Source organism: Hyla sarda, chromosome 7 (genome assembly GCF_029499605.1).
Source record: "Hyla sarda isolate aHylSar1 chromosome 7, aHylSar1.hap1, whole genome shotgun sequence".
NCBI classification, from domain to species: Eukaryota; Metazoa; Chordata; class Amphibia; order Anura; family Hylidae; genus Hyla; species Hyla sarda.
In genome coordinates, this window is record NC_079195.1 from 209,279,959 (window position 1) to 209,304,975 (window position 25,017).

At 42.3% G+C, this 25,017-nt stretch overlaps 1 protein-coding gene and 1 long non-coding RNA gene across 5 annotated transcripts in view; one reads left to right on the forward strand and one right to left on the reverse strand.

Annotated features, from left to right (window-relative positions):
- The window catches only part of COL24A1 (collagen type XXIV alpha 1 chain), a 294,542-nt gene that overhangs the window by 3,266 nt on the left and 266,259 nt on the right, over nucleotides 1–25,017 (forward strand). The gene's annotated exons all lie outside the window — the stretch shown is intronic.
- LOC130283271 (uncharacterized) lies at nucleotides 796–24,374 on the reverse strand. Of its 3 annotated transcripts, none has more exons than XR_008846627.1 (4): nucleotides 24,295–24,374; nucleotides 16,157–16,259; nucleotides 2,675–2,800; nucleotides 796–1,597 (listed from the first exon to the last, which is right to left on the reverse strand). It is a non-coding gene; the product is annotated as an uncharacterized LOC130283271 (long non-coding RNA). The 3 variants fall into 3 exon arrangements; XR_008846626.1 differs by having other exon boundaries at nucleotides 24,279–24,349; XR_008846628.1 differs by lacking the exon at nucleotides 24,295–24,374 and adding an exon at nucleotides 18,445–18,529.

Below are 25,017 nucleotides of genomic sequence, written 5' to 3' on the forward strand. Positions count from 1 at the left end.
TTTAAAAAAAAATCATACTCTCAGCATGGCATTTTCAACGCTGTGGCGTTGCTGGGAGATGTTTGCTGGGAGTCAATAGGGAAATATGAAACACCTTACCACATGGCTATTTCTTATGGGCATTTTTTTTCACCCTTTTTGTGGCGTTTTTAGGCTAAGCGGTAATTTTACAAAATCGCAGCTTGCTAGGGATATGGCGTTTTTCTCCTGTAAAAGTCTAATGCCAGAAAGAATGCCCCCCCCTCTCCAATTCTTCAAAAGAAATCTTTGAGTCACATGATAAAAGAAAAGAATCACATGACTTGCAATGGATAAAAAAAAAAAATGGAAAAGGAATGGTGAATGAATAAAACCCCTAAACTATACTAATACACACTGGGGGAGATATATCAAAACCTGTGTAGCAGAAGAGTGGGGCAGTTGCCCATAGCAACCAATTAGACTGCTTTCATTTTTCCGAGGCCTTTCTGAAAAATGAAAGAAACTATTTGATTGGTTGCTATGTTTCTATGACAACTGGTCAACTTTTCCTCTGCACAGGTTTTGATAAATCTCCCCTGCTGTTTTTTTTTGGGGGGGGGGGGAAATGCCACATAAACTACCTCTAGGTTTGGTTTTCATGGCTTTTTATTATGGCCAAAAAAACATCACAAAAGTTGCCTCAATAGGATAGGGCCATGTGGTTGTCTGCAACATGATGTGTTTGAGGAAGGATTTTTGGTTTTTCTTTAATAAAGAAATAATAAGGAAAAAAGGAAATAAAAAAAAGATTTTTTTTTTATTCCTAAAGTTTGCAACTGAGGATTTTCCATGCGAACCCACAACACAGCAATCCAGAGAAGCCGTACAAACAAGCAAAAAAGCAAAGCTGCGTAGATAATGATTAACTTTTGCAGAATTTTGGATGCAGTAGTAATGTTTCTCTGACGGACCTCTAAGGGCCCGTGCTAAGTGAGGAAATTCTGAAATTGGCGCATATGTCGCATGGAATTTTACGCTGCAAATCAAGTTCCGTGGATAGGATGGATTTGTTCATTCTTTTGGCAGAATCGAATTCCTTGTTAGAAATTCTGCAATGGAAATTCGGTAGTGTGTACTGAGTAACAGAATCCCATAGATATCAATAGAAGGATGCTGCAAGTGGAATCAGCTTAAAATGTTGGTAGTGTGAATGGGCCCTAAGGCTATGTTTAGGTGGCAGAAAATACATGCGTAGAAATCACGTGGCAGAACCCTCGTATTTCCAGCAGATTTGGCAGCAGATCAGATCAGTCTGCATGAGGCTATCCGACTTTTCCGTGCTGAATCTGCACCAAGAAGTAACACATCCTTTCTTTTTTTTCCCATAAAATACAATATAAATTCCTCTTAAAAAACTTAACGTCAATTCCTATTGACTCAATAGTTCTTATCTGGCGGCAGAATCCATGTGAAGCTTTTTACCTTGTGAGCTCTAAAGTTGGATTCATTCTTTTTCACATCCTTTTATGGCGGCCTAACTGCGGGTCTAATGACCCAAATTGGTAGCCTCCTAGATCTTCATGATGCTGTCAGCTCAAGTCATTAGATCCATTAGATGTTAGAACAGGAGCGGCAGCTATAATAGAGATACAAAAATGCCTCCATGTTATGTGTTAATCCACCTTTAGTGCTAATGGACAGTTCTGGTTCTGAAAAACCCATTATAGACAAATGTAATAGGTCCACATATTAGGTTCTGTTTTAAGGTCACAGTATTGGACCCAGTGGTATCAAGGAGCCAAACTTGGATCAGTATAGAGTTATACAATAATCTAAGTTAGGTAAAACCATTTGGGGCAGTTCAGATATTGCAACCATAAAGACCCCAATAGACAGATGTCTTATAGCAGTATGAGATGGGCCTAAACAGGGGCAAAGTCCTGGGGGGAAAAAGTGCAGGAACTCAGTTTCCATACGTTCCTGTAGGACTTAAGCCCTGTGCCTAAATCAGTTACAAGTGCATACATAGCACTGCCGTATAGTTGGCTCTTCCTTACTATCATAGGCTTGTTTATGATCCCTATGGTCAGTTTGTGTCGCTCTTCCTACTGCTTTCATTGCCTTCACCATATTTTCCTTACCATATGTTGTTATCCGATGTTCGGATTTGGTGCTCATGTTTTTGTCCTATTATGGCCTCCCAAGGCTACCTGGACCTTTATCTGATTGATTTTTTCCTGCACACCTTATTTGTGTATTGTTTTCTCTGTTGTTTTCAATAAAATCCTTTTTTGAATGTAAAAAAAAAAAAAAAATCTTTACCCTTCCTGTACTTTTTAGCAACTGTATGCTACAGAGGAAATTCTGTTCTTTTTGAATTTCTTTTTTGTCTTGTCCACAGTGCTCTCTGCTGGCACCTGATGCCCGTATCAGGAACTGTCCAGAGCCGGAGAAAATCCCCATAGCAAACCAATGCTGCTCTGGACATTTCCAGATATGGGCATCAGGTGTCAGCAGAGAGCACTGTGGACAAGACAAAAAATGTATTAAAAAAGAACAGAATTTCCACTGTAGCATACAGCTGCTAAAAAGCACTGGAAGGGTAAAGATTTTTTTTGTAGAAGTAATTTACAAATCTGTTTAACTTTCTGGCATCAGTTGACTTATAAATACCTAAAAAAATGTTTTCCACCAGAGTACCCCTTTAAATCACCTCTAGCAGCTTCTTTTCAGATGAAACACATTCCAGATTCCTGGTTGCTGCACTCTGGATCCTCCTGGCATGGGTAGTGAAGCAGGCGCTGATACAAGGCTGTAAATAACCTCCTCACGTGGCAGCCTGTTAAAATACGGAATCTTTAAGGCAATTCATGCTGGACTTTTATGTTCATTTATAACAAAAAAAAATAAGCTGCAAATACTGCTACAATATCCCTTATTGATATTGAAATGGCGGCACATGAATAATGAAAAAAAAAAAAAAAAAAAAGGTCTACAACAATGGAAGAACAGAGGATGGACCCTGCTAGATCTTACAATTTATAGCACTGTAGCAATGTCACTATCAAAGATATCTTTAAATGGGTAGGTAGTTTGCCCCCGAGATCTAGGACCCCCTGTGGTTAGTTTGCTTTACCCCCTGTTTGTAGGACCCCTCTGTAGGTAGTTTGCCCCCTGTTTGTAGATCTTCCTTAAAGGGGTACTCCACCCCTAGACATCTTATCCCCTATCCAAAGGATAGGGGATAAGATGTCTGATCGTGGGGGTCCCGCCACTGGGGACCCCCACAGTATAGCATGCGGCACCCACCTGTTTCTTGTTTGGAAGTGCTGGAGGGTCTGGGTCCCGACCACGGGAACGGAAGTTCGTGACGTCACGGCTCCGCCCCCGTGTCATGTCCCGTCCCCTCAATGCAAGTCTATGGGAGGGGGCATGACGGCCGTCATGCCCCCTCCCATAGACTTGCATTGAGGGGACGGGACGTGACGTCACACGGGGGTGGAGTCGTGACGAACTTCCGTTCCCGTTGTCTGGACCCAGACCCTCCAGCGCCTCTGGACAAGAAACAGGGGGGTGCCGCATGCTATATTGTGGGGGTCCCCAGCGGTGGGACCCCCGCGATCAGACACCTTATCCCCTATCCTTTGGATAGGGGATAAGATGTCTAGGGGTGGAGTACCCGTTTAAGGTAGTTTGTTCCCTGTAGGTAGCTTTCCCCTTGTATATAGCCCCCCCCCCCCCCCCTGTAGCTAGCTTGGCCCCCTGTAGGTAGCTTTCCCCCAGCATATAGGCCCCTTCTGAAGTTAGATGCGGTGATATGCCCCAGAAGTCCTAGCTCGTACAGTCGCCATATTTCTTACAGAGCACACCAGCACACTGGTTAGGAATCACTGATATAGGGTATGCCATAAATGTCTCATACATGCAGGTCCCACCCCTGGAGAATAGACCTGCCTGGTGGGGAGGCAACACCAAGCATTATTGGCTATTTCCCTTAATCCCATTAGTGATGAGCGTCAGGGACCATATTCGAATTTGCGATATTTCACAAATTTATGGATGAATATTTGTCCTATGTTTGCGAAATTCGCATAATCGCTATGTTGGTTCTCTTTTTTTTTTTCATGAGGAAATTTGTAATGAAATTTGCATAGTGCGCATGCGCCATTATATTTTTCACCTAAAAGAAGGGAGTGTCCACTGACTGGAAGTGCCGATATTTCCAAATATTTGCATATTCACATATATTCAGGAAAAAAATAGATTATTCTGCATTACGAACATATATCACTATATTCTAAATATTCGCGAAATTGCGAAGTGCTGCTATTTGCGCTCAACACTAAATCCCATCAGAGTTACCGATCCACATGCATGACTACTATATCCCTGATTCTATGCATAGAGGCAGCGGCCAGCAGGTTGAGGGTCAAGAGACCCCTCTTCCCTATAGAAGTGGTCTTCATAGAGATGGAGCCACATCCATGACACATTTATGGCATATAGAATACTCTATAAAGGATAAATCACTTATAAAGTCACAAGAATGTCCTAGAAGAAACCCCTGCTATGGACCCCCATCTAATAGTCAATGTGAAGAGCCCCCACAAATTGTAGCTCCTGCACTAGCAGACTCAATGCTTTCATGTATAACATGGTCGCCGATACATTTATATTGGCTGCAAAAGAAGTATTCGCCGAGGTTTAGAAAAGCTAAACCAGCTCATCCAGGTAGAATCATACTAAGAGGGTTAATCTTATGGGACAGGGCCTGTTGTTATTCACGCTGCCTGAGCCACAAGTCACACAACGATCTTCAAGGGAACCACAGGATCAAGCAAGGTGCATGGATCTCGTGTAGAGTAAAAGGTTTATTACCCACAATGCAACGCGTTTCGCAGAAAACCGCTTCATCAGGCATATATGCCTGATGAACGGTTTTCCGCGAAATGTGTTGCATGGTCCTGTGGTTCCATTGGAGGTCTTTGTGTGTTTGCAGTATCATCCCATGAGCGGCTGCTGGATTCGAGATTAATTCATCTCCATCACGTTTACCATCGTTGTACATGGCTTGGTACAACCACCGAGGTTGAGCACCTGAATTTGTGTTCATTTCTCCTATTGATTTACAATATCCCACTATGGCGCGCTTTCCTTTGTTCCAGCTGAGCCACAAGTCATCAGGGCTGTCCCCAGTGGCTTCTCCCCTCCATATCAGCCTTGGTTGATCGATCTCTTCCTGTTTGGATCTAGGAAGATAACTATCGATCAAGGCAGGGAGAAGCTGACAAAGACCGGCCTCATGAATTGTGGTTCAAGCAGCATGAAAGTGACAGGTTTCCTTTAGGCATACAATTGGGTCATCTATTTGTAACCCACAGTCTATGCAAATTACACTGTCTGTTCACACAGCGCAGTTAAATCGAGGCGAATCAGATCAGAGCAAGAAACTCAGCTCCGAAATGAGAGATGTGTAGAATAGGCAGCTGTCTTGGGTACTGAAAACCCTGGGTGGCCGGGTTCAGTCCATACTTAGTTGACCTCTGTTTTAGTGCTAGAGCAAATTACTGTATATGATCTCCAAGTGTCAGTCAATTTCCTCTGTGGACAGAGCCATTGTCTAACACACTCCGCCACCTTCCCGGTCTGTCCTTTCATGAACTTGTGCACGATGTAGATGTCCATACAGAAGAGCAAACAAACCCAACACTCACCAATTGTCTTATATAAGAGGAATCGTTCCTTTCCCAGATACCTTTTCTACACAGTACACAATGGCAGATCAGTAGACCAAAGGCAATGAGCTTATATGAAGAGAATGGCAGCAGGTTGTGACCATTCACCCTGTGTCCCTTCATACTGACAGTGTCCAATCATGGCTGATATGTAGGGACGCCTCTTCCTGACAAGGGGGAAAAGTAATGTAATGTAACACCTAGACGACAATTAGATCTGGGCTATGCATATACTTTCTGTATACTTTTGTGGAATACAAGTATTTACTAAAGCAGACTTGTCTGGAGAGCCGACAGCTTCTCCATAAATCCAGTGACTCATTGTAACATCTTCTCTCTAGACATTTCCCCCCCCCCCCCCCCCTTCAGTCCAGACCGCCATGATGACGTGTCCTGGCCACTTCAGAGTTTTTCTAAATAAATTGAGACCATCTAGACCAAACCCCTAAAATATTAAGACCCCAGATTAGACTCCTAAATACATTTATTTCCCAGCCAAGACCCCCGAATAAAATCATAGGGGGAGATTTATCAAAACCTGTCAGGAGGAAAAGTTGCTGAGTTGCCCATAGCAACCAATCAGATCGCTTCTTTCATTTTTCAGAGGCCTTTTCAAAAGTGAAAGTGGCGATCTGATTGGTTGCTATGGGCAACTCAGCAACTTTTCCTCTGGACAGGTTTTGATAAATCTCCTCCATAATCCCCAAACCAGACCCATAAATAAACCAGGCACCTAAATGAATATAGACATAATGGGGGAGATTTATCAAAACCTGTGCAAAGGAAAAGTTTCCCAGTTGCCCATAGCAACCAATCAGATCGCTTCTTTCATTTTGTAGAGACCTTGTTAAAAATGAAAGAAGCGATCTGATTGGTTGCTATGGGCAACTGGACAACTTTTCCTCTGCACAGGTTTTGATATATCTCTCCCAATAATCACAAAAGGATTGTACCCATTGATGAAGGTTAATTCCGTAGTCCTTAGTCTTATAAGTCAAATGTTCCCACTCTGGTGGGAAAAAAAATGTTTTCAAATCAACTGGTGCAAGAAAGTTAAACAGATTTGTAAATTACTTCTATTTAAAAATCTTAACCCTTCCAGTACTTATCAGCTGCTGTATACTACAGATATACTGCAGAGAAATTTGTGAAGTTCTTTCCAGTCTGACCACAGTGCTCTCTGCCGACACCTTTGTCCGTGTCAGAAACTGAGCAGGAGAGGTTTTCTGTGGGGATATGTTTCTAATCTGGACAGTTCCTGACACGGACAGGGGTGTCAGCAGAGAGCATTGTTGTCAGACAGAAAAGAAATTCACACATATCTCTGTTTTATATAGCAGCTAATAAGTACTGGAAGAATTAAGATTTTTTAATATAAGTCATTTACAAATCTGTTTAACTTTCAGACACCAGTTGATTTGAAAACATTTGTTTTCCACCAGAGTTCCCCTTTAACTAAAGTTGTGAAAATACTTTACAGGGTACTCCGCCCCCAGACTTCTTTCTTATCCCCTATCTAAAGAATGGGGGATAAGATGTCTGACCGTGGGGGATTCGCCACTGGAGACCCCCACGATCTCTCCTGCAGCACCCCCGTTTATGAGCTGCAGGGAGTGAAGATCGCTCCGTGGCTGATGACGGGCGATACAGGGGCCGTGGAATTGTGACGTCACGCCCCGCCCCCTCATTGGAAGCCTATGGAAGGGGGCGTTTCCTGTTATTCCTCCAGGAAATGTATGAATACATTTACAATTGGGTGTTACTATTCTTTTTGTCAATAGAGTGTGTGTCCCTGTGCAATCTGACACACAAGAAATGCCCTCTCTGACCACAGCAACATGCCTTGGCAAGTAATGGGCTAAGCGTTGCTTCCATGTATTGAGATGAGGACCAAAAAGTGAAGATAAGAGGGGGCCTGGTGTGGCATGCCACCCTCTCCACTAACACTTTAGATACAACATGGCACACCTCTCACCAACACATTGAATACATGGCACACTCAACACCAACACACTGGATACATGGTACACTCAACACCAACACACTGGCTACATGGTACACTCAACACAAACACACTGGATACATGGTATACTCAACACCAACACACTGGATACATGATACACTCAACGCCAACACACTGGATACATGGTACACTCAACACCAACACACTGGCTACATGGTACACTCAACACAAACACACTGGATACATGGTATACTCAACACCAACACACTGGATACATGATACACTCAACGCCAACACACTGGATACATGGTACACTCAACACCAACACATTGGATACATGGCATACTTAACACCAACACACTGGATACATGGTATACTCAACACCAGCACACTGGATATATGGCATACGCAACACCAACACACTAGATACATGGTACACTCAACACCAACACACTGGATACATGGTACACTCAACACCAACACACTAGATACATGGCATACTCAACACCAACACACTGGATACATGGCACACTCATCACCAACACACTGAATACATGACACAATCATCACCAACACACTGGATACAATGCACACTCAACAACAACCCACTGAATACATGGCACAATCATCACAAACACACTGGATACAAGGCACACTCACTACCAACACAAAAACTACGTAATGCTTCTTTTTACCTGAGGTGGCGCTGCAGGGAAAGTAAACAGTTTACTGCCAAGTTTGCTAGATCCTCATCAATTCACCAGCCTGTTATCCCTCTGTCTTTAGAGGTAGACCCTTTTGACCGAAGTTTAATTAACTATTCATAATATAATAATAATATTAAAACAATAATAATTTTCTATTTATATAGCTACTGGTATGACAAGATATAGCATACCTTGCCCACAGTTTATTTTTTATTTTAAAGATTTGTGCACATTTTAAAGGGGTACTCCAGTGAAAACCTTTTTTTCTTTTAAATCAACTGGTGGCAGAAAGTTAAACATATTTGTAAATTATTTCTATTAAAAAATCTTAATCCTTCCAGTACTTATTAGATGCTGAATGCTACAGAGGAAATTCCTTTCTTTTTGGAACACTGATGACATCACGAGCACAGTGCTCTCTGCTGACATCTCTGTCCATTTTAGCAACCGTGCATAGCAGATGTATGCTAAGGACAGCATGGTGGCTCAGTGGTTAGCACTGCTGCCTTGCAATACTGGGTACTTGGGTTCAAATCCCACTAAGGACAACAATAAATAAATAAAGCGTTATTATTATTATAATAACGTCAGCAGAGAGAACTGTGTTCGTGATGTCATCAGAGAGCATTCCAAAAAGAAAATAATTTCCTCTGTAGTATTCTGCAGCTAATAAGTACAGGAAGGATTAAGATTTGTTAAATAGAAGTAATTTACAAATATGTTTAACTTTCTGCCACCAGTTGATTTAAAAGATAAAAGGTTTTCACCGCAGTACCCCTTTAAGTCTGTATTAAAAAAGATGTATTTTTCCCAAATAAAAACCATTGATTATTTTCACGACCATTGCTGCAGTAAGTGAACACTGCACAGAATACAGCAGCACACGGGCCCGTTCCTCGCATCTGGCCACTTTAGGCGCCTCCGTCTTAAGCGTAATCCTCTTTTGGCAATCGTCGGACACTGTCAACACCCCCTTCCTAGTCAATTCCAGCTGTTATCTCCTGTGCGAGTACTGTGCTGGCCAATAGAGAAGAAATTATTCCAAAATAGTTTTAAAATGCTACATATCAAGGATTACTGACCTACAGGCGCATGTCTTTCCAGACGAAAGATTTGGTTGTGAAGCCCCTGACACCTGTCTTTTTGGAGAATTTAGTGAAAAAATGCAATTTACTTAAATATCTGTTTTTCTTTTATGTGGTCGGCCATTCATTTTAAAGTGGTCATCCGCATATAAGAAAGATATGCAGTTTAGGGATGATTCATTATTCGGCCTAGTGCTGTATGACTTACTAGAAAGCAGTTTTTTTCCCAACCAGGGTGCCTCCAGCTGTTGCAAAACCACAACTCCGAGCATGCCCGGACAGCCAAAGGCTGTCCGGGCATGCTCGGAGTTGTAGTTTTGCAACAGCTGGAGCGCCCTGGTTGGGAAACCTTGCTAAAGAGGGATCCCTGTGTGGGCAGAGACTTGTCCATAAAGGTGTTGTTAAAGGGGTACTTTTTTTTTAAATCAACTCGTGCCAGAAAGTAAATTCTCGTGCCAGATTTGTAAATTACTTCTATAAAAAATATCTTAGTCCTTCCAGTACTTATTAGCTGCTGAGGAACCTACTACAGAGGAAATTCTTTTTTTTTTTGGTACACAGTGCCTCTCTGCTGACATCACCAGCACAGTGCTCTCTGCTGACATCTCCCCATTTTTAGAAACTGTACAGAGCAGCCTATGTTTGCTATGGGGATTTCCTCCTACTCTGGACAATTCTTAAAATGGACAGAGATGTCAACAGAGAGCACTGTGCTTGTGATGTCAGCAGAGAGCACTGTGATGTTGGTAGAGAGCTCTGTGTTCCAAAAAGAAAAGAATTTCCTCTGTAGTTTTCCGCAGCTAATAAGTACTGGAAGGATTAAGATTTTTTTAATAGAAGTCATTTACAAATCTGTTTAGCTTTCTGGAACCAGTTTATTTAAAAAAAAAAAAAAAAGTTTTCCACCGAAGTACCTCATTATTACTGATCTATACACTAACTCATCATGAATCTATAGAAGATCGATTATAGTACTAAATCCGGCCATAAACAATAAATTAAAGTTGGCCAAAACCCTCCAATTTTGGTGTGACCAACCATGTATGGAGGCTTGATTTTTCCCTCAATTGGGAATATTGGATTTCCACCAAAGTTTTCTGGCAACACTTTTCTTCCCCTTGAGGACACAGGCTAGGTTCATACTACAGAACTTCCGGTGCAGTCAATGGGATTCCGCTGCACAGTCCACACTACGGAATTCCGTGGCGAAAAGAATGATCTCAGTCACCCTTTTGGCAGAATCCGCATGGGAGACATTACTGCCTATGTCTGGGCAATGTCTTCTCGGTCCAAGGGCCGATTGATTCAGTCGGCACTGGGTGCACTCGGAATCTCCGGCTAGAATTTTTACGCCCAGGGTCACACTGCAGAATTTTCAGGTGTAGTTCCGCATAGAAATTGCCCTTGGAAATTCCAGTGCAGCAGAATTGTATTGCTGTCAATGGGATTCCGTTGCACAGTGCACATTGCATTACACTTCTCACATCCCTATAGCTGCCATATGTGTGTACATGAGGAGCAGCACTATTTCTGGCCGTTATATAACTTGTGCATGTCATTTTTCACCAATGTACTCCTCTGTAGCCCATCTCAAGTGCTAAGTGCACATCTGCATTGGGGCTCTGTGTGGAGTTCTGTTGCAAAGTTCGTTCTAACAACAACCACAGATCTGAATCGTAACCGAATCCCAATGGGCATCTTTGACTTTAAATGGGGTCCGTCAGGTTTCTGCTGTTTTTCAGGGGTCAAGTGGAGAAAAAAAAAAAAACAGACCTGTGGTATTTTTTTTCTTTCCTCGCTCAACTCCCATCTTCTGAACAGACCCAGGACACAGAGCTCCCCTGAATGGAGCTCAACACCGATGTTAACCTGGCCTCATTTTCAATTGTCCCTGAACTAGTGGTTGGAGACTAGCTGCCATGATCTCCAGCAACATGGAGGGCATTATAGAGCAGCAGTGAACAGTCTAAGCAGCGAATCAAGCTCTGGGATAAAATCTAGCCTTTTTCTCTGCCTCTGCTTTATGAACTCACTCCCTCTTCCATCTCCCTCCTCCCCTCTCCATAGACTTGTATCTGCAGCATGTCAACCGATCTCTCAGTAATCAAAACTGTCTTGTAAAAACAGGACAGAACTGAGTGAACTAAAGTTTAGCAGGGGGAGTCATTAAAAAAAAAAAAAAAAAAAAAAAAGGAGCATCTTGATGATAAGATATATTACAAAGTTTCTCATCTTCACTTGTACTTGATCTATGCAAAGTTTGTCAAAACAACTCCACTTGGCAGCAAGAAGTTAGTGACAATGGCGATAATTGCTTGGAGCTTCTAGTATTGTCATTTGTGGGACTTCTAAGCTTCACTGTATTGGGCTCTGAAGATTATGCAGTAGATTATAGCTAATCATTTGAAAAATATCATCATCCATCATATGTTTTAATACCATCAGTTGCTTTTATTATCTGTTTGCTTCTCAGCGGCTTTGGTACTTTTAGATAATTACCCTTAAAGGGGTTGTGATGGGGATAGCTGATTGTGGGGGCTCTGACCGCTGGGACCGCCCACGTTCTCCTGCATGAAGTTCCGGTTCTCCTGTTGCACGGAGTGAGGGTCAGCACGTGCCCTCCATCTATCTCTATGGGAGAGCCAGAGATACAGGAGCGCTGTACATCGCTCGTGTATCTCTGGCTCTCTCATAGAGATCCATGGAGGATGCATGCCGATCCCCACTCTGTGCAGCAGAAGAGCCGGAGCTAAGGGAATAAGTTTGTTTTCACTGAACAACCCCTTTTAATACATATATTCCGGTGGTAATTTATACTTGGTTGTCTTTCCCCTATCAGTTTAACACATGCTTCCTTCAAATTACAATATGTTTTCCTCACCATGAAAGCTCAGCGCAACATTAGTTCTGCATTCCCATTAAGTGCAGGACTTAGGCCTCCAAATAATGTCTATCTGCTAATTTACTCTGATCCTCCACTGATATGACCCAGTCAGAGATCCCCGGTTTGTTTGATGTCATTGTCCAGCTGTAAATCATTGGCACCTTTGATGTTGCCCATCTTCTGGCTTCCTTCCACACATGTTTACTTCATACTGTCCATATATTATGTGTTTATGGACTTTGTGTACTACTCTTTGGTTTTTATTTGCTTAGGATGTTTTGTGAGTCTTTTCCGATAAGTAGAGTTTTAGTTGCTGCATTGTGTTACATATGTTTTTGTTCAGTTGTAGCCGCTTGTTTATACAAGGGAAAGATACATTTCTCTCTGACACATATGATTACAGTATTTTTCAACATTACAAACTTGGAAGGTCCCATCCATACCCTTCTGCATAGCAAAAAGATGACTCCTGTATAGTGTTAGCGCTATGGAACCTGTTCTCTTTCATGCTTGTTGTGCTCAGTTAGTGAGACGTCTCTACAGTCCGTAACAATTCTATAAAAAGAAGGAAGGATATACGGATATATGTATGGTATGCTGTGTAAATGTTTCCAACCATTTTATTACTCCGGTGTATCTAGAATAGTAAATGAAGCAATTCTGCATGTAGTCTACATTACATATCTCTTATCGTTTTGTGTATACAGCTACGAAGTAGAGCTGTGTGTTTCAATTGTTACTTCTACAAAAAAGCCTTGGGGGGGAATTTATGAACTGGTGTACACTTGAAAAATTGCAGGACCAACCTGTAGGTAGTTCTACCCCCCCAACATAGAACCCCCTGTAGGCAATTTGCCCTTTATATGTAAGACCCTCTGTAGGTAGTTTGCCCCTATATGTAAGGACCCCCCCCCCCCCCCCGTAGGAAGTTTGCACTCTGTATATAGGGCCCCTTTAGGAAATTAGTCCATATATATATATATATATATATATATATATATATATATATATATAAATAATACCTCTCATGTAGGTAGTTGGCCCTCTATATGTAAGACCCCTCCTGTAGATAGTTTGCCCCCTATATGTAAGACCACCCTGTAGGTAGTTTTCCCTCTGTGTATAAAACCCCGCTGTAGGTTGTTTTCTCCCCAGATGTAGGACCCTCCAGTAGGTAGTTTGCCCCTGTATGTAGGATCCCCTGTAGGTAGTTTGCCCCCTGTATGTAGGACCCCCCTGTAGGTAATTTGCACTTTATATGTCAGACCATCTGTAGGTAGTTTGCCCCTATATGTAAGACACCCCTTCCCCCGTAGGTAGTTTGCCCTCTGTATGTAGGACCCCCTTTAGGAAATTTGACCATATATATATATATATATATATATATATATATATAATACCTCCCATGTAGGTAGTTGGCCCTCTATATGTAAGACCACCCTGTAGGTAGTTTACCCTCTGTGTATAAAACCCCGCTATAGGTTGTTTTATCCCCAGATGTAGAACCACCTGTTGGTAGTTTTCCCCCTGTATGTAGGACCCCCTGTAGGTAATTTGCTCCCTACATGTATAAACCACCTGTTGGTAGTCTGCTTCCCTGTATGTAGCATCCTACTGTAGGTAGCTTTCCCTCTTTACACAGGCGGCCCTGTAGGAAAGATCCCCCCAAGAAGGAAAGATGCCTACTGTTCTCTTTTCCTTTGCAGTGCTTGGTGTCCTCTCCAGCAGGACACTTCTCCCAAGGTGAAGTGACATTTCTGGCCTCTACTGGCCTAGACACCTCAGAGCGAAGGTGCAATGATACCGCACAGTGTTCCTATTGTGTCCTGTTCCCCATAAGTGTGCCACATTACCCCTGCAGGTCCTCACGGCACACTGGTTGCCATAACCTGTAGACAATAAAAGGTTGGCTCCATAGCTGATCTAGTCACTGCTTGCACAGAGCCATAATAACGCACCCATAAAAGTCTCTGTACTGCACAGCCATAAGGAGGCACCATATGGCAGCACACATGGTGCCTAAGGCTCTGACCAAAGACATTAATTTGCAGTTTGTTGGTCTGAGACCAACCTCTTGTGAGTTGAATCCCCCGTCATCTTCACATTCTAGGGTATGTAATGTGTTCCATCTGATTTTAGATTGGAGTGTCTCCCTGTGTTTAGCACCACTATCCTTCAGTTACATGAAAGTTTAGTGGCTGGAACACACGACTCATCTGCAAGGCCTTTTTTTTATAGTTTGTATTGACATTCCTAATAGTGGGGACTAGAGATGAGCGAACTGACAGTAAATTTAATTCGTCACAAACTTCTCGGTTCGGCAGTTGATGACTTATCCTGCATGAATTAGTTCAGCTTTCAGGTGCTCCGGTGGGCTGGAAAAGGTGGATACAGTCCTAGGAAAGAGTCTCCTAGGACTGTATCCACCTTTTCCAGCCCACGGGAGCACCTGAAAGCTGAACTAATTTATGCAGGATAAGTCATCAACTGCCGAAGCGAGAAGTTCTTGACGAATTTTCGTGTGTATTTCATTAAACACCAGCTATGGCGAAAGAGAGAAGAGCTATACATCGGGCCCAATATATGTAAACAGCAGACGGCAGAGAGTGATTAAATCATTATGTGCATGTGTTTCATTAGCTTTCGAGATCAGAGACCCACTCTGGGAAATGTTCCATTGCTTCTAGAAATAGACTTCAGTGAGGAATATGCACTTAGCTCTAATAAAACTCTACGACTTCTAAGGAGCCCCAGCAGCCTTCCTGGAGATTGATGGTGCATTGTATATAGAGGACGTGTGGCATTGTCCTGATATGTTATGTTTTCTTATGCCAACAATAAATAATTGTTGAATTATGTCAGTTTTTCCCTCTTAGTAGAAAAGCAAATTTTTCCACAAAATCTTGAAATTTTAATTTTGTCTGTAACCAGGTTGTTTTTTTTATTTTTATTTTTTAAATAGACACTGTGTCATTTGAACAAACTTTGCATAGATCATTAGTACAAGAGAATATAATAAAACTCTGTAATATATATTATTGTGGTGGCTCAGTACAGGAGTTGCACCCCTATACCCTAGTTGCCCTGTGAGGCAGTCTCCCTACAGTGTCCCCTGCCCCCCCCCCCCCTGCACCTGTTCCCCCTTGCTCCTGTGCTTCTATGTTATGCTGTGTGTGCTGTATATAAAATGTGTTATGCCTTTAAGAACTGTTGTAACCCAGTTGAGGTATCAGTGACCATGTGACCTAAGGGTGGCCTATGGGACGCCCTCAGGGTCTCCCCCATATAAGCCCTGAGTGGAGCCTCTGCTCTCTTGTGCTCTTAGTCTTTGCTGAGGTACAGTAAGGTCAAGTCCTAGGTGTGTGTCTGGAGACCAGAGGAGGCCTAAAGTCAGTCAAGCAGCCACAGATTCTCAAGTCCATTGCCCCACAGGTCAAGTCAAAACCTGGTTAGCTTCAGAAGGGGTGAAGTCAGTCATAGTCTGTCATAGTCAAGTCAGTCCAAGTCATCCTGTCTCAAGTCAGCATGGCCTGCATCCAAGTCCACTATAAGTCCCTGCAAGCCCTAAGGTTTCTGAAGTCACTGGTCACCTCCTTGGGCCTAGCCAAGCTGTGTAGACTGTTACACCTGTCTGACTCAGTACAGCTAATGTTGTTCTGTAACTTGGCGTTGGAGTCATTATTTGCCCCGTGCCTAGCCCAGGATCCAACGGTATACCTGCAGGTGGTGTAGAGGGTAAACCACGCCCTGGCGTCACGAACACAAGGGGTAAATGCCATCTGCCCCTAGGGTAATTCCATCTGCCCTCATCACATCCTTACCACATCATGACAAAAATGCTTCCTTCTCCTGTTATCAAACTTCTTCCTTCCCTCTCCTGTTGCTCAAATTTTCTCTAAGAATCAGCTCAGCTTTGTCCTGTGTCTGCAAGACAAGCAATACAAGTCTATGAATAAGGGTGGGTGATCTCCAGAAAAGCAAAACAAGTCAATGGAGGGGGAGCTCTGCCCACCAGCTCTAGGAGAACTGAAATTATAGATGAAGCCTGCTAAGAAATCTGCTAAGATTACCATATACGAGTCATATAATAGATACAAATAGTGTTGCTCCTCATGTACACACACAGGGCAGCTAATCCTGAAAAGTCACCTGAAATGACAGCTACACTACACTAACTGAATGAATGGTGGGGTCCAACCATTGAGGACTTATTGAACATAAGAGCTATAGCACTCGCTCATTTTGGCTGTGCTAAGTACCGCATCTCAGCCCTCTTCCATTAAATTGGCTGAGCTGCATTACCAGGCACAACCATACCCACATGTACAGTGCTGCTTGGACGAACATGAAAGAGGAGTGGTGCTTGCTTCATTCATAGATCGTTGAAGGTCCATGGTGTTGCATCCCGAGGATCATACGTTGTTTGCCATCACTAAGAATTGGCCATGAATTAAAAATCCCAGGCAACCCAGGGAATTGCAAACTGGTGTGAAAAATTGGAAATGGGAGTAATTTTAGGAATACTGAGGGGAGAGTAACAGTGGGGATTTTACTAAATACTGTCTAGTCTATTCGACTGCTGTAATCTTGGACTGGGGGTAATGGGTGCATTCTGCCTTGAGAACTGCATCTGACATGACAGACTGAGTTTTCCCCTGAAGCACAGAAAACAATGTATCTAATAGGAGATTTTGATCCCATTTGTTCAATCCCAAATACGGTCATGTGCATGAGGTTTTAGACAGCCTCTTTGAAGTATGAATGAAATACTGGTGACTTATGGAAGCTTTCATATTCTGAATACATGCACTGCGTATTTCAAACAGCGATATGAAAAGCCCCGTAGAGAAACATTGGTTTTGCATTACAGACCTTATAGGCGGAATGCAGATAAAAATTACCCTTATAATATTATTACAAAGTAAATCCTTCTGCACTTAGAAAAGAAAGGAGAGTTCAAGGCACCAGTAATGATGGGATATCCTTTAATCTAGCTAGCTATATCTATATTTAGAACTCCAAAGAAGGCAGTTCAGAACAGCATAATCATTGTGCCCATTCAAAACCAGCTTATGTTTCGCTGGATAAATGCCTTGACAGGGGGCATGCCCCTGATGAAGCATTTCTTCAGCAAAAAATATGTTGGGGTTTATATGCACTGGGTATGGGCTCTATACATGGCAGTGATTATTGTTCTTTTTTTGGTGTGCTTTAGTGTTTCTATTTTATTTACAAGACCACTATTATTTTGCCGAATATACACATACAGTATGTATTCTTGTTCTGTCTCTACCAGCAGTATTGTTTTTCCTTTTTTGCCATGGTTTATTTGCTCCTCCAGGGCATTTATCCCTGTGTGTAAGATGGTGCTTTTAAATGATTTTTATTATATTTTTTTTTTATCTTCATTAAAGAAATTATGTAGTTTGCTATATTTTGCTGTTAGAGCTCTTTTTGTTTGGGGTTTTATAACTATATCTGTTTAACTGGTGCACTGGACTCAGAGCCAATAAAACAAGGGAAACAACAATCCTAAATATTTGGGTTTCCTATATGCTGACAATCATGTCCTTGTTTGAGACCAGTGGACATTGGGATTACGAAGGCAGTTCTGCTGGTTGGTTTTGGCAGTTTTCTAATGCAAAATCATCCGATAACAAGAGTATAACGTACACCCCACTTTACAGGCTAGGTGCCAAGCCTATTCCAATCTGCAGGATAGTCCATTTACCAGGTATTTCTGCCATGGAATGACACATAGCCATACCACTGTGTAGTGGCTAATGTTCATAACACATCATCAGTCATTTAAAGCTCCTAACCATGCACATTGCTTGCCTTGGCCTCCCTTCTGCTGCTTGCCTGTTGTCATGCAGATTTCCTACCTAGCAGGCAATGTTGTAGACCGGTCTACTGGGAGTCAAAGAAAACTATTTGCTCAGTGAGATTGTGCTATGTACCAAGTGACTGTATTTACACTTTTAACAAATCTGCCTAGTGGGAGACGTGTGCAAGGTGTTATGACAGCTGCTGGAGGTCGCCCCCTTAGTTGTGACTAAACAACAAGACTTGGTGGTAGGAACCTTAGCAGACCATGGAAAAACCTCACCTTGCATATCCCCGGGGGGTTCGTCTGGTGGACTTGAGCAAACAGCAATGACATGTTGGTTCATACTTGAGTTGACATCATTATTGGTCATACATACCAAAAGAAGTCATCTGTAGGGAGCAGCAAATGGCAAAATACTTAGATCCCCCGAGGCTGTGAGATCACAGCCATTGACTTTACAATCTAAGTTAAGGCATTTCAGAAACACTTTGCACACCAATACCGTGCCGACTCTGGTAAGGAACTTATTATGGATCCAGGGAACCTTGATAAAGCTTTGTAATGTTTATAAGGCTTTTCATCCATTGGATTATCAATAGTTGAAGACGATCAAACACCATTATGTCCAATGAATAGAAGATTAGAAACATCACTGTTATATCACTGTTTTATTTTGAAACCTCTCCAATAGATCACGTGATGGATTTTCAGTCCACCATACATTATCCATAGTGGTCGTTTTCTTTGAGAAGGCCACTCCTATAGAAGGCCATTTTTCAATGCAATTGCAGGTGGTCTTTTTTTAAAGAGGTTTCATTGTATTATATACCATGGTCTTGTAAACTTCCATCATTGAGACTAGTATATTACTAATTCTTATTACTATTATTAAGAATCAGGATCTCTTGGAAGCATAAGATATTGCTTTGTTCTTTTAATTTGGGATCGAGTCAATGAGGCTGTAGAAAATACATAAAATTCACTTGCAAAGATAAAGAACCTTCAGAAAGATGTCCCAAAAATAAATGTTCTTTGTTCTGTAATGAAAGGAGTTTCCTAACTGCCCATACTGTGTGGCATTAAGCAGTGCTGTGGAGTCGGAGTCCAGGAGTCGGAGGAAATTTTGAGTACCTGGAGTCGGAGTCGGCAAACAATGCACCGACTCCGACTCCTACTAAATAGTTACTGCAATGCTACCCACCCAAATCAGTGTCGAAAGATTATTTTCAGCCCTAAAAATAATGAAATCTGACTTAAGAGCCTCTATGAAAGAGGATCTGGCAGGGGCCATTCTCTTCCTTAGGACTCTACATTGAATTGATTTGCATTTGCTAAGCCTATAACTACATTTTAAGATTAATATAAACCATTTCTAGGTTTTACAGATTTAGTTTTTGGTTCATATAGATAAGCTTTGTTTTTGTTCTAAAACAACCAAAAGTCTCTATGACAATGCACCATTGCTCTGACACTACCTTAGCGACGCTTCCTTAGAGACAACTACTTCCGCCCATGGTCTGGATGCATCACGGATGTCCCTGGCTACCAATAATCTGTCCAACACTTTTGTACTACACTGGCATGTCTGGCATGGCATCCCTGATCTGAAGAAGGGGGCGTTGTCTTCTGAAACGCGTTATCTTGTTTACTTTGCTTTATTCTCAATAAAGCGGTCCAGCTTTGTTCCACATCGCTTCTCTGGTCCAATCCTTCCTTTCCACACTAGAAACCACAGGATTTTTTTGCATCATTCCATGGTACTTCCTCCAGGTTTGGCAAGCCCTTTCCTGAACCCTTGGCTCGGCAGCTGTCTCCAGCATTGTTACCCCGGTTGGTGGGTTGATACACAAGTTTTCCACTCGCTCCAGGTGAGCACCCATTACCTACAGGCAACCTGTACCCACCTGCCTCTACTTCATCATTCCTTCTTTATTTGCGGTAACACACTAGGCGCCCCCTTCCGGTCTTTACTTTTCTCTTCAAATACATATTCTACAGACATGATGGGAGTTTTAGCTTTACAATAGCTGGAGAACCAAGGTTATTGGTGTGGGTCCCAGCATTTGGACCTCCACCAAAAAAATGGGCTACTTATTCTAGAATGCCCGGGCCTATTTTGGATTCCAGTCCAGCCCTGCCTGTAAGTCACTTATATAATTTTGTATTCTCTTGACTGTGTCCCATCAGTGCTGTAGTCACTGATATCTTTGTGACATGTATGTTGCCTTTCTTTCATTCAAGGAATGTATAAAATACAGTTGCATATTAATACAGACGAGTCTGAGTCGGAGTCGGAAGTACAAAAAACTGAGGAGTCTGAGTCGGAACATTTATCTACCGACTCCACAGCCCTGGCCTTAAGTCACCATGTAGCACTAGTCCAATGGGGAAGTCAAGAGAAATACTTGCTGGAAGGACAAGCCATCTAAATGAGTGGTCCCCAACCCAGTCCTCAAGGCCCACCAACATTCCAGGTTTTTCCAGTTTCTCCATTGGAACAGAACAGGGAAAAATTCAAATCCTGAACTGTGGTAGGCCTTAACGACTGAATTGAGGACCTCTGATTTAAAGTATATGAGCACATTTTAGGGGGCATTTATCATTAAAATCCTGTCACAAATAATCAAAAAGTAACATAATTTTTTCACAAGGAAGGTCCTTGTGCAAAAAGTATATGACTTTTGACCACCTTCACCATGCTGGCCGAGTGAGTAGAGCTTGCAGTGAAGGGGACGTGTCCTCCCTCATTCTGCAAATTTTTAGCGCAGTTTACGGTTGCTAGAAAGAGTAAACTGCTTGATTTCAGGGAGAATGTTTGTTTTTTCGGACCGGCAGCGGAGATGCCCCTTCTTGATAAAGGCGTATAGAATCTCTAAACGGAATTCCGCTGCATTGATCTAGCATTGGTGTGAATGGGTCCTCAGTTGACTCCTTCACACTGTGGAATTTCGGCGGGCGAAGAACTCACGTGCCACAGTAACTCACGCGCCAAAAGAGTGAACATGTTCGCTGGCAGACGCTCCGACAAAATCTCCGACCCGAAATATTTCCGGGCTGAGATTCAGCAGTGTCAATATACCCTCAGTCTTCTGCGTCAGTGTTTTAGAACTCCACAGAACACACTAGATTAGTTACGTGCTAGAAACAATTGTCGGATTACCAGATTTGCAGGCTTCGGTAATTTTTTGCTAGTAATTTCAATATATTAGGCGAAAAAGATCTCAATCTCAGCTTCTAAACTATTGAGCGTTATCTATATTGGTGTAAATTGTAATGTATATTCTTGTTATATACTGTATATTTATACTTTTTTTACTTTATTTTTGATGTTGTGGACACTGAATGAACTGTAACTTATTCATTACTGATGTGTACTTCTCTTAGTTTTAGTAAAAAAAAAAATATATATAAAAAAAATCCACAGCAACAATAAAATCCACAGAAATGTCCCATACTGAACGGTTCTAACTGGGAATAACAATACCATCTGTTTGTTTGCTTGGTTTTCTATATAAAAACATCTGTTCTGTCCAGCTGCAGCCTGAAGATTATACTCATTATACCGCTTTTACTGCACTACATAAAAATTCTACTTGCCATTGTGTTTTATTTCTTCTTATGATTATGACCGTACATTGACTCTAATGGTGGGGGGACTAAACTGTTATATGGCCAGACCAGGTGTCATTATAGAGTGCGGTGTCTGTAGACCACTATGTAGTCTTGCTCTTGTATATAGCATTGCAGTAGGATTTTCAAGCCCAACCTTGGGGGGGTATGAAACCTGCGCAGCCCATCACCACTTATGGGGGTGCCAATAATGTCTTGTCACTTGGGTGTGCAACCACAAATTGTAGACCTATTGCATTGTTATTTAAAGGGGTACTCCACTGGAAAAAAAAATTTTGGTGCCAGAAAGTTAAAAAGATTTGTAAATTACTTCTATTAAAAAATCTTAATCCTTCCAGTACTTATTAGATGCTGTATGCTCCACAGGAAGTTCTTTTCTTATTGAATTTCCTTTCTAACTGACCACAGTGCTCTCTGCTGACACATATGTCCATTTTAGGAACTGTCCAGAGTAGGAGCAAATTCCCATAGAAAACCTATCCTGCTCTGGACAGTTCCTAAAATGGACAGAGGTGTCAGCAGAGAGCACTGTGGTCATGCAGAAAGGAAATAATAACAAAAACAAACAAAAAAAAACAGCAACTGATAAGTGCTGGAAGGATTAAGATTTTTTAATAGAAGTGATTTACAAATCTGTTTAACTTTCTGGCACCAGTGGATTTAAAAAAAAAAATGTTTTCCAGTGGAGTACCCCTTTAAATACTCTATGGGGGAGATTTATCAAAACCCGTCCAGAGAAAAAGTTCCCCAGTTGCCCATAGCAACCAATCAGATCGCTGCTTTCATTTTTGAAAAGGCCTCTGCAAAATGAAAGAAGCGATCTGATTGGTTGCTATGGGCAACTCAGCAATTTTTCCTCTGGACAGGTTTTGATAAATCTCCCCCTATATCCTAGGTCTCCAAACTGTAGACCTCCAGCTGTTGCGAAAAATTACAACTCCCAGCATGTCTGGACAGCCGTTGGCTGTCCGGGCATGGCAGAGGTTGTAGTTTTACAACATCTAGAGGTCTACGATTTGGAGACCACTGCTCTATGTTTCATATGTGTTGCAGTGTTTAGTAGTGGAGACCACAGTGCTCTCTGCTGCCACCTCTGTCTGTGTCAGGAACTGTCCAGAGCAGGAGAGGTTTGCTATGGGGATTTGCTCCTGCTCTGGAAAGTTCTTGACAGGGACAGAACTGTGGTCAGACTGGAAAGAATTACACAACTTCCTCTGGAGCATACAGCAGCTGATAAGTACTAGAAGGATTAAGATTTTTAAATAGAAGTAATTTACAAATCTGTATAACTTTCTGGCACCAGTTGATTTGAAAACATTTGTTATCTACCCCTTAAAGCTTTGCAGACAATCTAATAGCACAAGACTTTCCCCCTGACTCACATCATCAGACGGGTTACCGGGACTCCCATGCTGGAGGTCCTATAAATTTGCGCCTATGAATCTGTCCGATCTGTATTTTGCACTATATTAAGCCAACGCATCAGGTGCATGGCAGACAATATCCAGGTACGGCTGACACAGCTGGTAATGCTTTACATATAGTTTTCCCATGAAAAAAAAAAATAAATGAAAATAAGGAATGTCAGGTATTTAAAGTGAGATTGACCAAACAGCCTGAGGTAGGATTGGTGTGTAAGTTCTCGGTTGCCATCTATTAGTATCCCTCTTCTATATTCATTCTAATTCCGCATTTTTTAAGCTTCGGAGAGGAATGTGCACCAGATATCCATAGGTTGCGGCCTTTTCGAGTTGTATTTGATCACTGAAGATTCACTTATGCTTATATCATGGTACGATGAATAAGAGCCAGGGGGATAATGTGGGGAATAAAAAGTTACCACTGACATCTAATAGTTGGTTGTGTTTACTGTCAAAAGGGATAAGGTTCGTGGTCGTTGGTACCCATGTCATGTGGTCACACGTTTTAGTGGGGCCATCCATAACAAAGAAGTTAGGAGTGTAACCTTTAATATGTACATTAACCATCCTGATCTTTTCTGTTATAAACACTACCTTTATTACCCGAATAACATGTTCGAATAATAAGTGCACTGGGCTCTGCTTTTAGCCTCCAGTCGTTTCACACTGAACATCCACATCCACGTCAGTGTGCACGTCTTTACTTATCTTTATTTATTGCTTCCTCTTTATATATATATATATATATATATATATATATATATATATATACATACATTTATGAATTTTTATATACAAGTATTTTTCATGTATTTATATCTCTATACAGGGCCATTTGAAGGAATTTTGGGGCCCCAAGCAAAATAGAAATGGAGGCCGCCCCTCTCCTTCTTATTCCCCTCCCACATGTCCCTCTTACTCCCCCCCCTCCCCCTGTCCTTCTTACACCCCCCTCCCCCTTTCCTTCTTACTCCTCCCCCCTGTCCTTCTTACTCCCCCCTCCCTCCATATGTTTTTTTTTTTTACTCCCCCCCCTCTGTTTTTTTCCCCTCCCTAACCTACCTATGTTCTCAGTTACCTCCTCTGGCTCCTTCCCTGGACCCTGTAGCATGGCCGAGCTCCTCTACCTTCAGTTTCCTGTTTCCAGCCTGACTAAAAGGAAGTGAGCACTCAGTGTACACTTCCTTTCCGTCCGGCCAGGAACAGGAAACTGAATCTCCTGTTCCTGTACTGCGCGGTACCTGGCCGGACTGACAGGAGTGCTCACTGAGTGCTCACTTCCTTTTAGTCCAGCTGGGAACAGGAAACTGAATCTCCTATACCATGTGGTACCCAGCCGGACTGACAGCCAGGAGGAAGAGGAGCTCGGCCACACTACAGGGAAGGGGAGGAACTCGGGAAGTGGCCAGGAATGCTACAGCCGCCTGAGGCTCTCTATAGAGCGCTCAGGCGGCTGCAGCCTTATAGGAAGCACAAGTACAGGCTCTGCTTGGGGCTCGGGGCCCCAAGAAATTGCTTGGTTTGCCCGTCCTTTAGCGACAGGCCTGTCTCTATATGTTTTCACCTCTTATATACCCGCTGGTTGCCCATATGACTACAAATATAATTTTATTATGCAGGTGTGATGGATAAAGCATTCGGCACAGCTTCCGCAGTAATCCTGCCAACAGGTATATAACGCCCCAGGGCACTAGAGTCCGTGTAAACTTCAATGCGTGCTCAATCAAGAAATCAGTGTAAAACATACATGTAGAGAATGATGATGGCACTCACCATGGGATGAAGAAACGGTTATGCTTTA